Source organism: Microcebus murinus, unplaced genomic scaffold, assembly GCF_040939455.1.
Source record: "Microcebus murinus isolate Inina unplaced genomic scaffold, M.murinus_Inina_mat1.0 scaf063_hap2_Mmur4.0, whole genome shotgun sequence".
NCBI classification, from domain to species: Eukaryota; Metazoa; Chordata; class Mammalia; order Primates; family Cheirogaleidae; genus Microcebus; species Microcebus murinus.
Window position 1 is genome coordinate 52357 of NW_027439009.1, and position 15149 is coordinate 67505.

Genomic DNA, 15149 nt, shown 5'->3' on the forward strand with positions numbered 1-15149 from the left:
CCTGCTCCTCTACTCCTGGTGCCCCTCCATCCAGGGGCCAGACCTTAAAGAGTCACCGCAAGAGAATCCTGGTCCCAAAGGAGCCTTCTGGGGGACCGGTGCTGAGAGAGGTTGTGGGCATGGCCCGCTGGGGCTCTGCCCGACCCAGGGCTGAGAGATGCCACCTCCCAGCTCTGGGTCCCTGCAGGAAGTGTTGGCAAGCACAGGGCCGGTCCTCCAAAGGCCCAGGTGCAGGGAGCCCAGGCCAAGCAGCCTGTGGAAGAAGCCACTTGCCGTGCCACCCCGGGAACAGGACTGCAGGCCCCGCCCTTCCCACCTCCTCCTCCTCCTCCTCCTCCTCCCCCCCGCCCCGCCCCCACAGGGCACAGGGCTCAGAGACACCTCAGACTCTTGCTACCCAAAGTGCAAAGGGCATCAGTTGCTCCTCCAACACCCCCCCCCCGCCCAGCAGACCACGTTGTCCAGCCAGCCCCCGGGCCTCCCTGGGGTGCCCAGCACAAAAGTGCAGACACCCACCGGACCCTCAGTCTCAGTTTTCGGAGGTTTTTGCCACTCTAAGGACCCGCAGGCCAGCTGGGCCTTCGGGCAGGACAGAGAGCCCCGGAATCCGACGTGGAGAGCTGCGTGTACGTCCCCATCAGGAGGCGGTCCCCACCTCCGCGGCTCTCCCCTTGCGGGGAGCGGCAGCCCAGCCGGCAGCCGCAGGGCCTCAGGGAAGACACCAGGCTGGGCCCCCGCGGCACAGCGGGGGCACGTCCCCCGCACTCACGCGACTTAGGGACGGCTGCTGGAGACTGCTGCGGCCACCCTGCTGCCGGGTTTCTGGAGGGCTTCCTGGAAGCAGCATCCACACCAAGCCCTTGGAAGGCCCAGGCGACGGAGGAGCCGGTCAGGCAGGGGCCGAGGACGGTGAGAGGCCGGGCGGGAAGGAGCGTGTCAGACAGGGGCAGAGGACGGTGACAGGGCGGGCGGGGAGGAGCCGGTCAGGCGGGGGCCCAGGACAGTGACGGGCCTGGCCGGGGAGGAGTGCGTCAGGCAGGGGCAGAGGAGACGGGCTGGGTAAGGGTTAGGGTTACAGTTAGGGCACAATTCACAATCCCAAAGACGTGGAAGCGACCCGAGTGCCCATCCATCCAGGAGTGCATCAATAAAATGTGGCACGTGGACACCACGGAGTGCCATTCGGCTGTGAGGAGCAGCGGTGAGAGGGCGCCTCTCGTGTTCTCCTGGCCAGAGCTGGAACCCGTTCCAGTAGGCCAAGTATCCCAAGAATGGACACACGAGCACCACGTGAGCGCGCTCACCAGCAAATTGGTACGAACGGATGGACGCCTAAGTGGACAGAGAGGAATCACCTTCATCGGGTGGGTGTCGGGCGGGTGGGGGGAGGGGAGGGGCATACACATCCATTAGGCATGGGGTGGGTGCGCACCGACTGGGGGATGGGCGCACTTGAAGCTCTGACCCGAGGGGGGAGGCTTGGAGAGGGCAAGGCACCCGACCTTAACATTGGTACCCCCACAATACGCTGGAACAACATGAGAGGTATATGAATAAGAACACAGGGGGGGCCGGGCGCGGTGGCTCACGCCTGTAATCCTAGCTCTCTGGGAGGCCGAGGCGGGCGGATTGCTCCAGGTCAGGAGTTCGAAACCAGCCTGAGCAAGAGCGAGACCCCGTCTCTACTAAAAATAGAGAGAAATTAATTGGCCAACTAATATATATAGAAAAACACAGCCGGGCGTGGTGGTGCATGCCTGTAGTCCCAACTACTCGGGAGGCTGAGGCAGCAGGATTGCTTGAGCCCGGAGATTGAGGTTGCTGTGAGCTAGGCTGACGCCATGGCACTCACTCTAGCCTGGGCAGCAAAACGAGACTCTGTCTCAAAAAAAAAAAAAAAAAAAAGAACACAGGGGGGAGGGCGGCACGGGCAACACATGTCACCTGAATACTTGTACTCCCATCATCTGCTTGAAAAGAGAGAGAAAAGAAAATGCAATCCTAGAGGTAAGAGACACTTTTTAAAAATAATGAATCCGAAGAGAAAAGTAAAAGGAGGCCTGTGGAGCAGGTCTGGGTGTGACTCCGGATCCCCCAACATCAGGTGCCACCACCAAAGATTCCTGCGTGTAGCCCATAGAACCCCAAAAGCAACGGGACGAGTTCTGGTCACATACTCCCTCAAAATGACATCCTGGCCTTCTTCTGGAACTCCCTCCCCTCTCAGACTCTCAAGGTTTCCTCCAGCGTGTCGGTTCCCACAGAGCAGACCTTTGGTCTGAGACCTGACAGTCCAGATGCCACGCATGCTGCCGCGTGGCGGCGGTGTCGCGGCTTGGGACAAGAGGAGGCCCCACGGTGCGGGCTGGGGCGCCAGGCACCGCGCGCGCGCTGAGGGTGGGGGTGACCCCCACCCCGGGCCGCCGCCGCGCTCCCAGAAAGGGGACAGAACAAGAGGCAAAAAAAAAAAAAAAAAAAAAAAAAAGCAGCAGCCTGTGGCACCCGGTATTCCCAGGCGGTCTCCCATCCAAGTACTAACCAGGCCCGACCCTGCTTAGCTTCCGAGACCAGACGAGATCGGGGGCGTTCAGGGTGGTGTGGCCCTAGATGGCGGCGGAGGGCGCCCCTGCCCCGCTCGAGAAGCCGAGCCTCTCTGGGCTTCCCCGCCGCCGCCTCCCGCCCCAGGCCCCACGCCGGGCCGGGCCGGGCCGGCCTGGTCCCGCGGGCTCCCAGGGTCCGGGGTGATGGGCGGGGCGGGGCGGGGCGGGGCGGGGTGGGGGGCTGTCTCTCTCTACACACACACACACACACTCACACTCACTCACACTCACACAAGATGCGCCTCCACGGCTGGACTCGCCAAGGTGGAGCCCTCCCAGCCCCCCTCGTCTCCTCGCCCGGCCTCCTTCACCTACCCGCTGCCCACCCCCAGCGCGTCGCTGCCGCTGACTGCGCACGCGCGGGACGCTCGCCCTTTGACCCCAGCCAGGGGCCGCCCTCCCCCACAACCCCTTTCAGCTGCGCCCCCCCCCTCGCCCTGTGTGTGGGCTGCCGCCTATTCCCCCGGGCCAGGGCTGGGGCACAGCCAGTGTATGGGGCGTCTCTCTCTGGGGATGTGTCCCATGGGTTTGGTGGGGTGGCGTGGTTTGGGGGGCGCTGAAGAAATCAGTCCCCTCCATCTCCTACCTCTGGAAAACGCCCAAGCCCGTGGAGAACTGCCGGCACCGCTTCGTGGGGGCCGGGACCCTCCTCAGTGTCCTCCTGTGGCCCAGTCCAAGGGGCCTGGGCCTGGCCGGGGCTGCATTGGACCCCGACCACCCTGGCGTGTGGACTCGCTAAAAATCGGCCATTAGATATTGGATTCCAGCTTCCTGGAGGTCATTTCACTAATGAGTGCACCGGAAAGAGTTTCCTAATCCATCTGTGAGGGTGGCAACTGAAAGAGAATTTTAAAGCTGACAGAATAGGCGAGGGAAGGCATAGGAGATTTCCACAGCCAGCAAGGAAGACTTTCCCGAAATGGAAGAAAGAAACGAGCAAACAGAGACACCGGTAGCCCGCCCGGAAAAGAGTCTGCCCCTGAGAGAAAGCACCCTGACCAGGTTCACCCGTGGGTGGGTGGCGAGCTAGCGGCATTCAGAAGAGCGAGGCCCGCAGTCTGTGCGGAAGACACCTGCGCTCGGGTGTGTGTGGCGGCGCGATTCACAAGCAGCTCTAGATGTTAAACCAAGGAGAAGCCAGGGAGTTCCCAACGCCCCAGGTGTCCTCAGCCCACGACTGGCTGCTGTGGGAATGCGAAGCCCGGCTCCTTGTCTCAGAGCGGGGTTCCCAGGAGGATCAGGCTGAAGCTGGGACTTGGCCTCAAAGTGTCCCCTCGCATGGCCACCCCCTTCCCCTTCCTGCTCCTCTACTCCTGGTGCCCCTCCATCCAGGGGCCAGACCTTAAAGAGTCACCGCAAGAGAATCCTGGTCCCAAAGGAGCCTTCTGGGGGACCGGTGCTGAGAGAGGTTGTGGGCATGGCCCGCTGGGGCTCTGCCCGACCCAGGGCTGAGAGATGCCACCTCCCAGCTCTGGGTCCCTGCAGGAAGTGTTGGCAAGCACAGGGCCGGTCCTCCAAAGGCCCAGGTGCAGGGAGCCCAGGCCAAGCAGCCTGTGGAAGAAGCCACTTGCCGTGCCACCCCGGGAACAGGACTGCAGGCCCCGCCCTTCCCACCTCCTCCTCCTCCTCCTCCTCCTCCCCCCCGCCCCGCCCCCACAGGGCACAGGGCTCAGAGACACCTCAGACTCTTGCTACCCAAAGTGCAAAGGGCATCAGTTGCTCCTCCAACACCCCCCCCCCCGCCCAGCAGACCACGTTGTCCAGCCAGCCCCCGGGCCTCCCTGGGGTGCCCAGCACAAAAGTGCAGACACCCACCGGACCCTCAGTCTCAGTTTTCGGAGGTTTTTGCCACTCTAAGGACCCGCAGGCCAGCTGGGCCTTCGGGCAGGACAGAGAGCCCCGGAATCCGACGTGGAGAGCTGCGTGTACGTCCCCATCAGGAGGCGGTCCCCACCTCCGCGGCTCTCCCCTTGCGGGGAGCGGCAGCCCAGCCGGCAGCCGCAGGGCCTCAGGGAAGACACCAGGCTGGGCCCCCGCGGCACAGCGGGGGCACGTCCCCCGCACTCACGCGACTTAGGGACGGCTGCTGGAGACTGCTGCGGCCACCCTGCTGCCGGGTTTCTGGAGGGCTTCCTGGAAGCAGCATCCACACCAAGCCCTTGGAAGGCCCAGGCGACGGAGGAGCCGGTCAGGCAGGGGCCGAGGACGGTGAGAGGCCGGGCGGGAAGGAGCGTGTCAGACAGGGGCAGAGGACGGTGACAGGCCGGGCGGGGAGGAGCCGGTCAGGCGGGGGCCCAGGACAGTGACGGGCCTGGCCGGGGAGGAGTGCGTCAGGCAGGGGCAGAGGAGACGGGCTGGGTAAGGGTTAGGGTTACAGTTAGGGCACAATTCACAATCCCAAAGACGTGGAAGCGACCCGAGTGCCCATCCATCCAGGAGTGCATCAATAAAATGTGGCACGTGGACACCACGGAGTGCCATTCGGCTGTGAGGAGCAGCGGTGAGAGGGCGCCTCTCGTGTTCTCCTGGCCAGAGCTGGAACCCGTTCCAGTAGGCCAAGTATCCCAAGAATGGACACACGAGCACCACGTGAGCGCGCTCACCAGCAAATTGGTACGAACGGATGGACGCCTAAGTGGACAGAGAGGAATCACCTTCATCGGGTGGGTGTCGGGCGGGTGGGGGGAGGGGAGGGGCATACACATCCATTAGGCATGGGGTGGGTGCGCACCGACTGGGGGATGGGCGCACTTGAAGCTCTGACCCGAGGGGGGAGGCTTGGAGAGGGCAAGGCACCCGACCTTAACATTGGTACCCCCACAATACGCTGGAACAACATGAGAGGTATATGAATAAGAACACAGGGGGGGCCGGGCGCGGTGGCTCACGCCTGTAATCCTAGCTCTCTGGGAGGCCGAGGCGGGCGGATTGCTCCAGGTCAGGAGTTCGAAACCAGCCTGAGCAAGAGCGAGACCCCGTCTCTACTAAAAATAGAGAGAAATTAATTGGCCAACTAATATATATAGAAAAACACAGCCGGGCGTGGTGGTGCATGCCTGTAGTCCCAACTACTCGGGAGGCTGAGGCAGCAGGATTGCTTGAGCCCGGAGATTGAGGTTGCTGTGAGCTAGGCTGACGCCATGGCACTCACTCTAGCCTGGGCAGCAAAACGAGACTCTGTCTCAAAAAAAAAAAAAAAAAAAAGAACACAGGGGGGAGGGCGGCACGGGCAACACATGTCACCTGAATACTTGTACTCCCATCATCTGCTTGAAAAGAGAGAGAAAAGAAAATGCAATCCTAGAGGTAAGAGACACTTTTTAAAAATAATGAATCCGAAGAGAAAAGTAAAAGGAGGCCTGTGGAGCAGGTCTGGGTGTGACTCCGGATCCCCCAACATCAGGTGCCACCACCAAAGATTCCTGCGTGTAGCCCATAGAACCCCAAAAGCAACGGGACGAGTTCTGGTCACATACTCCCTCAAAATGACATCCTGGCCTTCTTCTGGAACTCCCTCCCCTCTCAGACTCTCAAGGTTTCCTCCAGCGTGTCGGTTCCCACAGAGCAGACCTTTGGTCTGAGACCTGACAGTCCAGATGCCACGCATGCTGCCGCGTGGCGGCGGTGTCGCGGCTTGGGACAAGAGGAGGCCCCACGGTGCGGGCTGGGGCGCCAGGCACCGCGCGCGCGCTGAGGGTGGGGGTGACCCCCACCCCGGGCCGCCGCCGCGCTCCCAGAAAGGGGACAGAACAAGAGGCAAAAAAAAAAAAAAAAAAAAAAAAAAGCAGCAGCCTGTGGCACCCGGTATTCCCAGGCGGTCTCCCATCCAAGTACTAACCAGGCCCGACCCTGCTTAGCTTCCGAGACCAGACGAGATCGGGGGCGTTCAGGGTGGTGTGGCCCTAGACGGCGGCGGAGGGCGCCCCTGCCCCGCTCGAGAAGCCGAGCCTCTCTGGGCTTCCCCGCCGCCGCCTCCCGCCCCAGGCCCCACGCCGGGCCGGGCCGGGCCGGCCTGGTCCCGCGGGCTCCCAGGGTCCGGGGTGATGGGCGGGGCGGGGCGGGGCGGGGCGGGGTGGGGGGCTGTCTCTCTCTACACACACACACACACACTCACACTCACACTCACACAAGATGCGCCTCCACGGCTGGACTCGCCAAGGTGGAGCCCTCCCAGCCCCCCTCGTCTCCTCGCCCGGCCTCCTTCACCTACCCGCTGCCCACCCCCAGCGCGTCGCTGCCGCTGACTGCGCACGCGCGGGACGCTCGCCCTTTGACCCCAGCCAGGGGCCGCCCTCCCCCACAACCCCTTTCAGCTGCGCCCCCCCCCTCGCCCTGTGTGTGGGCTGCCGCCTATTCCCCCGGGCCAGGGCTGGGGCACAGCCAGTGTATGGGGCGTCTCTCTCTGGGGATGTGTCCCATGGGTGGGGTGGGGTGGCGTGGTTTGGGGGGCGCTGAAGAAATCAGTCCCCTCCATCTCCTACCTCTGGAAAACGCCCAAGCCCGTGGAGAACTGCCGGCACCGCTTCGTGGGGGCCGGGACCCTCCTCAGTGTCCTCCTGTGGCCCAGTCCAAGGGGCCTGGGCCTGGCCGGGGCTGCATTGGACCCCGACCACCCTGGCGTGTGGACTCGCTAAAAATCGGCCATTAGATATTGGATTCCAGCTTCCTGGAGGTCATTTCACTAATGAGTGCACCGGAAAGAGTTTCCTAATCCATCTGTGAGGGTGGCAACTGAAAGAGAATTTTAAAGCTGACAGAATAGGCGAGGGAAGGCATAGGAGATTTCCACAGCCAGCAAGGAAGACTTTCCCGAAATGGAAGAAAGAAACGAGCAAACAGAGACACCGGTAGCCCGCCCGGAAAAGAGTCTGCCCCTGAGAGAAAGCACCCTGACCAGGTTCACCCGTGGGTGGGTGGCGAGCTAGCGGCATTCAGAAGAGCGAGGCCCGCAGTCTGTGCGGAAGACACCTGCGCTCGGGTGTGTGTGGCGGCGCGATTCACAAGCAGCTCTAGATGTTAAACCAAGGAGAAGCCAGGGAGTTCCCAACGCCCCAGGTGTCCTCAGCCCACGACTGGCTGCTGTGGGAATGCGAAGCCCGGCTCCTTGTCTCAGAGCGGGGTTCCCAGGAGGATCAGGCTGAAGCTGGGACTTGGCCTCAAAGTGTCCCCTCGCACGGCCACCCCCTTCCCCTTCCTGCTCCTCTACTCCTGGTGCCCCTCCATCCAGGGGCCAGACCTTAAAGAGTCACCGCAAGAGAATCCTGGTCCCAAAGGAGCCTTCTGGGGGACCGGTGCTGAGAGAGGTTGTGGGCATGGCCCGCTGGGGCTCTGCCCGACCCAGGGCTGAGAGATGCCACCTCCCAGCTCTGGGTCCCTGCAGGAAGTGTTGGCAAGCACAGGGCCGGTCCTCCAAAGGCCCAGGTGCAGGGAGCCCAGGCCAAGCAGCCTGTGGAAGAAGCCACTTGCCGTGCCACCCCGGGAACAGGACTGCAGGCCCCGCCCTTCCCACCTCCTCCTCCTCCTCCTCCTCCTCCCCCCCGCCCCGCCCCCACAGGGCACAGGGCTCAGAGACACCTCAGACTCTTGCTACCCAAAGTGCAAAGGGCATCAGTTGCTCCTCCAACACCCCCCCCCCCCGCCCAGCAGACCACGTTGTCCAGCCAGCCCCCGGGCCTCCCTGGGGTGCCCAGCACAAAAGTGCAGACACCCACCGGACCCTCAGTCTCAGTTTTCGGAGGTTTTTGCCACTCTAAGGACCCGCAGGCCAGCTGGGCCTTCGGGCAGGACAGAGAGCCCCGGAATCCGACGTGGAGAGCTGCGTGTACGTCCCCATCAGGAGGCGGTCCCCACCTCCGCGGCTCTCCCCTTGCGGGGAGCGGCAGCCCAGCCGGCAGCCGCAGGGCCTCAGGGAAGACACCAGGCTGGGCCCCCGCGGCACAGCGGGGGCACGTCCCCCGCACTCACGCGACTTAGGGACGGCTGCTGGAGACTGCTGCGGCCACCCTGCTGCCGGGTTTCTGGAGGGCTTCCTGGAAGCAGCATCCACACCAAGCCCTTGGAAGGCCCAGGCGACGGAGGAGCCGGTCAGGCAGGGGCCGAGGACGGTGAGAGGCCGGGCGGGAAGGAGCGTGTCAGACAGGGGCAGAGGACGGTGACAGGCCGGGCGGGGAGGAGCCGGTCAGGCGGGGGCCCAGGACAGTGACGGGCCTGGCCGGGGAGGAGTGCGTCAGGCAGGGGCAGAGGAGACGGGCTGGGTAAGGGTTAGGGTTACAGTTAGGGCACAATTCACAATCCCAAAGACGTGGAAGCGACCCGAGTGCCCATCCATCCAGGAGTGCATCAATAAAATGTGGCACGTGGACACCACGGAGTGCCATTCGGCTGTGAGGAGCAGCGGTGAGAGGGCGCCTCTCGTGTTCTCCTGGCCAGAGCTGGAACCCGTTCCAGTAGGCCAAGTATCCCAAGAATGGACACACGAGCACCACGTGAGCGCGCTCACCAGCAAATTGGTACGAACGGATGGACGCCTAAGTGGACAGAGAGGAATCACCTTCATCGGGTGGGTGTCGGGCGGGTGGGGGGAGGGGAGGGGCATACACATCCATTAGGCATGGGGTGGGTGCGCACCGACTGGGGGATGGGCGCACTTGAAGCTCTGACCCGAGGGGGGAGGCTTGGAGAGGGCAAGGCACCCGACCTTAACATTGGTACCCCCACAATACGCTGGAACAACATGAGAGGTATATGAATAAGAACACAGGGGGGGCCGGGCGCGGTGGCTCACGCCTGTAATCCTAGCTCTCTGGGAGGCCGAGGCGGGCGGATTGCTCCAGGTCAGGAGTTCGAAACCAGCCTGAGCAAGAGCGAGACCCCGTCTCTACTAAAAATAGAGAGAAATTAATTGGCCAACTAATATATATAGAAAAACACAGCCGGGCGTGGTGGTGCATGCCTGTAGTCCCAACTACTCGGGAGGCTGAGGCAGCAGGATTGCTTGAGCCCGGAGATTGAGGTTGCTGTGAGCTAGGCTGACGCCATGGCACTCACTCTAGCCTGGGCAGCAAAACGAGACTCTGTCTCAAAAAAAAAAAAAAAAAAAAGAACACAGGGGGGAGGGCGGCACGGGCAACACATGTCACCTGAATACTTGTACTCCCATCATCTGCTTGAAAAGAGAGAGAAAAGAAAATGCAATCCTAGAGGTAAGAGACACTTTTTAAAAATAATGAATCCGAAGAGAAAAGTAAAAGGAGGCCTGTGGAGCAGGTCTGGGTGTGACTCCGGATCCCCCAACATCAGGTGCCACCACCAAAGATTCCTGCGTGTAGCCCATAGAACCCCAAAAGCAACGGGACGAGTTCTGGTCACATACTCCCTCAAAATGACATCCTGGCCTTCTTCTGGAACTCCCTCCCCTCTCAGACTCTCAAGGTTTCCTCCAGCGTGTCGGTTCCCACAGAGCAGACCTTTGGTCTGAGACCTGACAGTCCAGATGCCACGCATGCTGCCGCGTGGCGGCGGTGTCGCGGCTTGGGACAAGAGGAGGCCCCACGGTGCGGGCTGGGGCGCCAGGCACCGCGCGCGCGCTGAGGGTGGGGGTGACCCCCACCCCGGGCCGCCGCCGCGCTCCCAGAAAGGGGACAGAACAAGAGGCAAAAAAAAAAAAAAAAAAAAAAAAAAAGCAGCAGCCTGTGGCACCCGGTATTCCCAGGCGGTCTCCCATCCAAGTACTAACCAGGCCCGACCCTGCTTAGCTTCCGAGACCAGACGAGATCGGGGGCGTTCAGGGTGGTGTGGCCCTAGACGGCGGCGGAGGGCGCCCCTGCCCCGCTCGAGAAGCCGAGCCTCTCTGGGCTTCCCCGCCGCCGCCTCCCGCCCCAGGCCCCACGCCGGGCCGGGCCGGGCCGGCCTGGTCCCGCGGGCTCCCAGGGTCCGGGGTGATGGGCGGGGCGGGGCGGGGCGGGGCGGGGTGGGGGGCTGTCTCTCTCTACACACACACACACACACTCACACTCACTCACACTCACACAAGATGCGCCTCCACGGCTGGACTCGCCAAGGTGGAGCCCTCCCAGCCCCCCTCGTCTCCTCGCCCGGCCTCCTTCACCTACCCGCTGCCCACCCCCAGCGCGTCGCTGCCGCTGACTGCGCACGCGCGGGACGCTCGCCCTTTGACCCCAGCCAGGGGCCGCCCTCCCCCACAACCCCTTTCAGCTGCGCCCCCCCCCTCGCCCTGTGTGTGGGCTGCCGCCTATTCCCCCGGGCCAGGGCTGGGGCACAGCCAGTGTATGGGGCGTCTCTCTCTGGGGATGTGTCCCATGGGTTTGGTGGGGTGGCGTGGTTTGGGGGGCGCTGAAGAAATCAGTCCCCTCCATCTCCTACCTCTGGAAAACGCCCAAGCCCGTGGAGAACTGCCGGCACCGCTTCGTGGGGGCCGGGACCCTCCTCAGTGTCCTCCTGTGGCCCAGTCCAAGGGGCCTGGGCCTGGCCGGGGCTGCATTGGACCCCGACCACCCTGGCGTGTGGACTCGCTAAAAATCGGCCATTAGATATTGGATTCCAGCTTCCTGGAGGTCATTTCACTAATGAGTGCACCGGAAAGAGTTTCCTAATCCATCTGTGAGGGTGGCAACTGAAAGAGAATTTTAAAGCTGACAGAATAGGCGAGGGAAGGCATAGGAGATTTCCACAGCCAGCAAGGAAGACTTTCCCGAAATGGAAGAAAGAAACGAGCAAACAGAGACACCGGTAGCCCGCCCGGAAAAGAGTCTGCCCCTGAGAGAAAGCACCCTGACCAGGTTCACCCGTGGGTGGGTGGCGAGCTAGCGGCATTCAGAAGAGCGAGGCCCGCAGTCTGTGCGGAAGACACCTGCGCTCGGGTGTGTGTGGCGGCGCGATTCACAAGCAGCTCTAGATGTTAAACCAAGGAGAAGCCAGGGAGTTCCCAACGCCCCAGGTGTCCTCAGCCCACGACTGGCTGCTGTGGGAATGCGAAGCCCGGCTCCTTGTCTCAGAGCGGGGTTCCCAGGAGGATCAGGCTGAAGCTGGGACTTGGCCTCAAAGTGTCCCCTCGCATGGCCACCCCCTTCCCCTTCCTGCTCCTCTACTCCTGGTGCCCCTCCATCCAGGGGCCAGACCTTAAAGAGTCACCGCAAGAGAATCCTGGTCCCAAAGGAGCCTTCTGGGGGACCGGTGCTGAGAGAGGTTGTGGGCATGGCCCGCTGGGGCTCTGCCCGACCCAGGGCTGAGAGATGCCACCTCCCAGCTCTGGGTCCCTGCAGGAAGTGTTGGCAAGCACAGGGCCGGTCCTCCAAAGGCCCAGGTGCAGGGAGCCCAGGCCAAGCAGCCTGTGGAAGAAGCCACTTGCCGTGCCACCCCGGGAACAGGACTGCAGGCCCCGCCCTTCCCACCTCCTCCTCCTCCTCCTCCTCCTCCCCCCCGCCCCGCCCCCACAGGGCACAGGGCTCAGAGACACCTCAGACTCTTGCTACCCAAAGTGCAAAGGGCATCAGTTGCTCCTCCAACACCCCCCCCCCCGCCCAGCAGACCACGTTGTCCAGCCAGCCCCCGGGCCTCCCTGGGGTGCCCAGCACAAAAGTGCAGACACCCACCGGACCCTCAGTCTCAGTTTTCGGAGGTTTTTGCCACTCTAAGGACCCGCAGGCCAGCTGGGCCTTCGGGCAGGACAGAGAGCCCCGGAATCCGACGTGGAGAGCTGCGTGTACGTCCCCATCAGGAGGCGGTCCCCACCTCCGCGGCTCTCCCCTTGCGGGGAGCGGCAGCCCAGCCGGCAGCCGCAGGGCCTCAGGGAAGACACCAGGCTGGGCCCCCGCGGCACAGCGGGGGCACGTCCCCCGCACTCACGCGACTTAGGGACGGCTGCTGGAGACTGCTGCGGCCACCCTGCTGCCGGGTTTCTGGAGGGCTTCCTGGAAGCAGCATCCACACCAAGCCCTTGGAAGGCCCAGGCGACGGAGGAGCCGGTCAGGCAGGGGCCGAGGACGGTGAGAGGCCGGGCGGGAAGGAGCGTGTCAGACAGGGGCAGAGGACGGTGACAGGCCGGGCGGGGAGGAGCCGGTCAGGCGGGGGCCCAGGACAGTGACGGGCCTGGCCGGGGAGGAGTGCGTCAGGCAGGGGCAGAGGAGACGGGCTGGGTAAGGGTTAGGGTTACAGTTAGGGCACAATTCACAATCCCAAAGACGTGGAAGCGACCCGAGTGCCCATCCATCCAGGAGTGCATCAATAAAATGTGGCACGTGGACACCACGGAGTGCCATTCGGCTGTGAGGAGCAGCGGTGAGAGGGCGCCTCTCGTGTTCTCCTGGCCAGAGCTGGAACCCGTTCCAGTAGGCCAAGTATCCCAAGAATGGACACACGAGCACCACGTGAGCGCGCTCACCAGCAAATTGGTACGAACGGATGGACGCCTAAGTGGACAGAGAGGAATCACCTTCATCGGGTGGGTGTCGGGCGGGTGGGGGGAGGGGAGGGGCATACACATCCATTAGGCATGGGGTGGGTGCGCACCGACTGGGGGATGGGCGCACTTGAAGCTCTGACCCGAGGGGGGAGGCTTGGAGAGGGCAAGGCACCCGACCTTAACATTGGTACCCCCACAATACGCTGGAACAACATGAGAGGTATATGAATAAGAACACAGGGGGGGCCGGGCGCGGTGGCTCACGCCTGTAATCCTAGCTCTCTGGGAGGCCGAGGCGGGCGGATTGCTCCAGGTCAGGAGTTCGAAACCAGCCTGAGCAAGAGCGAGACCCCGTCTCTACTAAAAATAGAGAGAAATTAATTGGCCAACTAATATATATAGAAAAACACAGCCGGGCGTGGTGGTGCATGCCTGTAGTCCCAACTACTCGGGAGGCTGAGGCAGCAGGATTGCTTGAGCCCGGAGATTGAGGTTGCTGTGAGCTAGGCTGACGCCATGGCACTCACTCTAGCCTGGGCAGCAAAACGAGACTCTGTCTCAAAAAAAAAAAAAAAAAAAAGAACACAGGGGGGAGGGCGGCACGGGCAACACATGTCACCTGAATACTTGTACTCCCATCATCTGCTTGAAAAGAGAGAGAAAAGAAAATGCAATCCTAGAGGTAAGAGACACTTTTTAAAAATAATGAATCCGAAGAGAAAAGTAAAAGGAGGCCTGTGGAGCAGGTCTGGGTGTGACTCCGGATCCCCCAACATCAGGTGCCACCACCAAAGATTCCTGCGTGTAGCCCATAGAACCCCAAAAGCAACGGGACGAGTTCTGGTCACATACTCCCTCAAAATGACATCCTGGCCTTCTTCTGGAACTCCCTCCCCTCTCAGACTCTCAAGGTTTCCTCCAGCGTGTCGGTTCCCACAGAGCAGACCTTTGGTCTGAGACCTGACAGTCCAGATGCCACGCATGCTGCCGCGTGGCGGCGGTGTCGCGGCTTGGGACAAGAGGAGGCCCCACGGTGCGGGCTGGGGCGCCAGGCACCGCGCGCGCGCTGAGGGTGGGGGTGACCCCCACCCCGGGCCGCCGCCGCGCTCCCAGAAAGGGGACAGAACAAGAGGCAAAAAAAAAAAAAAAAAAAAAAAAAAGCAGCAGCCTGTGGCACCCGGTATTCCCAGGCGGTCTCCCATCCAAGTACTAACCAGGCCCGACCCTGCTTAGCTTCCGAGACCAGACGAGATCGGGGGCGTTCAGGGTGGTGTGGCCCTAGACGGCGGCGGAGGGCGCCCCTGCCCCGCTCGAGAAGCCGAGCCTCTCTGGGCTTCCCCGCCGCCGCCTCCCGCCCCAGGCCCCGCGCCGGGCCGGGCCGGGCCGGCCGGGTCCCGCGGGCTCCCAGGGTCGGGGGTGATGGGCGGGGCGGGGCGGGGTGGGGGGCTGTCTCTCTATACACACACACACACACTCACACTCACTCACACTCACACAAGATGCGCCTCCACGGCTGGACTCGCCAAGGTGGAGCCCTCCCAGCCCCCCTCGTCTCCTCGCCCGGCCTCCTTCACCTACCCGCTGCCCACCCCCAGCGCGTCGCTGCCGCTGACTGCGCACGCGCGGGACGCTCGCCCTTTGACCCCAGCCAGGGGCCGCCCTCCCCCACAACCCCTTTCAGCTGCGCCCCCCCCTGGCCCTGTGGGTGGGCTGCCGCCTATTCCCCCGGGCCAGGGCTGGGGCACAGCCAGTGTATGGGGCGTCTCTCTCTGGGGATGTGTCCCATGGGTGGGGTGGGGTGGCGTGGTTTGGGGGGCGCTGAAGAAATCAGTCCCCTCCATCTCCTACCTCTGGAAAACGCCCAAGCCCGTGGAGAACTGCCGGCACCGCTTCGTGGGGGCCGGGACCCTCCTCCGTGTCCTCCTGTGGCCCAGTCCAAGGGGCCTGGGCCTGGCCGGGGCTGCATTGGACCCCGACCACCCTGGCGTGTGGACTCGCTAAAAATCGGCCATTAGATATTGGATTCCAGCTTCCTGGAGGTCATTTCACTAATGAGTGCACCGGAAAGAGTTTCCTAATCCATCTGTGAGGGTGGCAACTGAAAGAGAATTTTAAAGCTGACAGAATAG

At 62.8% G+C, this 15149-nt stretch overlaps 3 non-coding genes and 1 pseudogene across 3 annotated transcripts; all 4 read right to left on the minus strand.

Annotated features, from left to right (window-relative positions):
* Positions 1-2490: 2490 nt before the first annotated feature.
* LOC142869211 (uncharacterized) lies at positions 2491-2609 on the minus strand (annotated as a pseudogene).
* A 3780-nt stretch (positions 2610-6389) lies between these two features.
* On the minus strand, positions 6390-6508 carry LOC142869203 (5S ribosomal RNA). Its single transcript, XR_012917959.1, has one exon. It is a non-coding gene; the product is annotated as a 5S ribosomal RNA (ribosomal RNA).
* A 3778-nt stretch (positions 6509-10286) lies between these two features.
* LOC142869204 (5S ribosomal RNA) lies at positions 10287-10405 on the minus strand. The gene has a single exon (XR_012917960.1). It is a non-coding gene; the product is annotated as a 5S ribosomal RNA (ribosomal RNA).
* A 3780-nt stretch (positions 10406-14185) lies between these two features.
* LOC142869205 (5S ribosomal RNA) lies at positions 14186-14304 on the minus strand. Its single transcript, XR_012917961.1, has one exon. It is a non-coding gene; the product is annotated as a 5S ribosomal RNA (ribosomal RNA).
* Between the last annotated feature and the right edge of the window lie 845 nt (positions 14305-15149).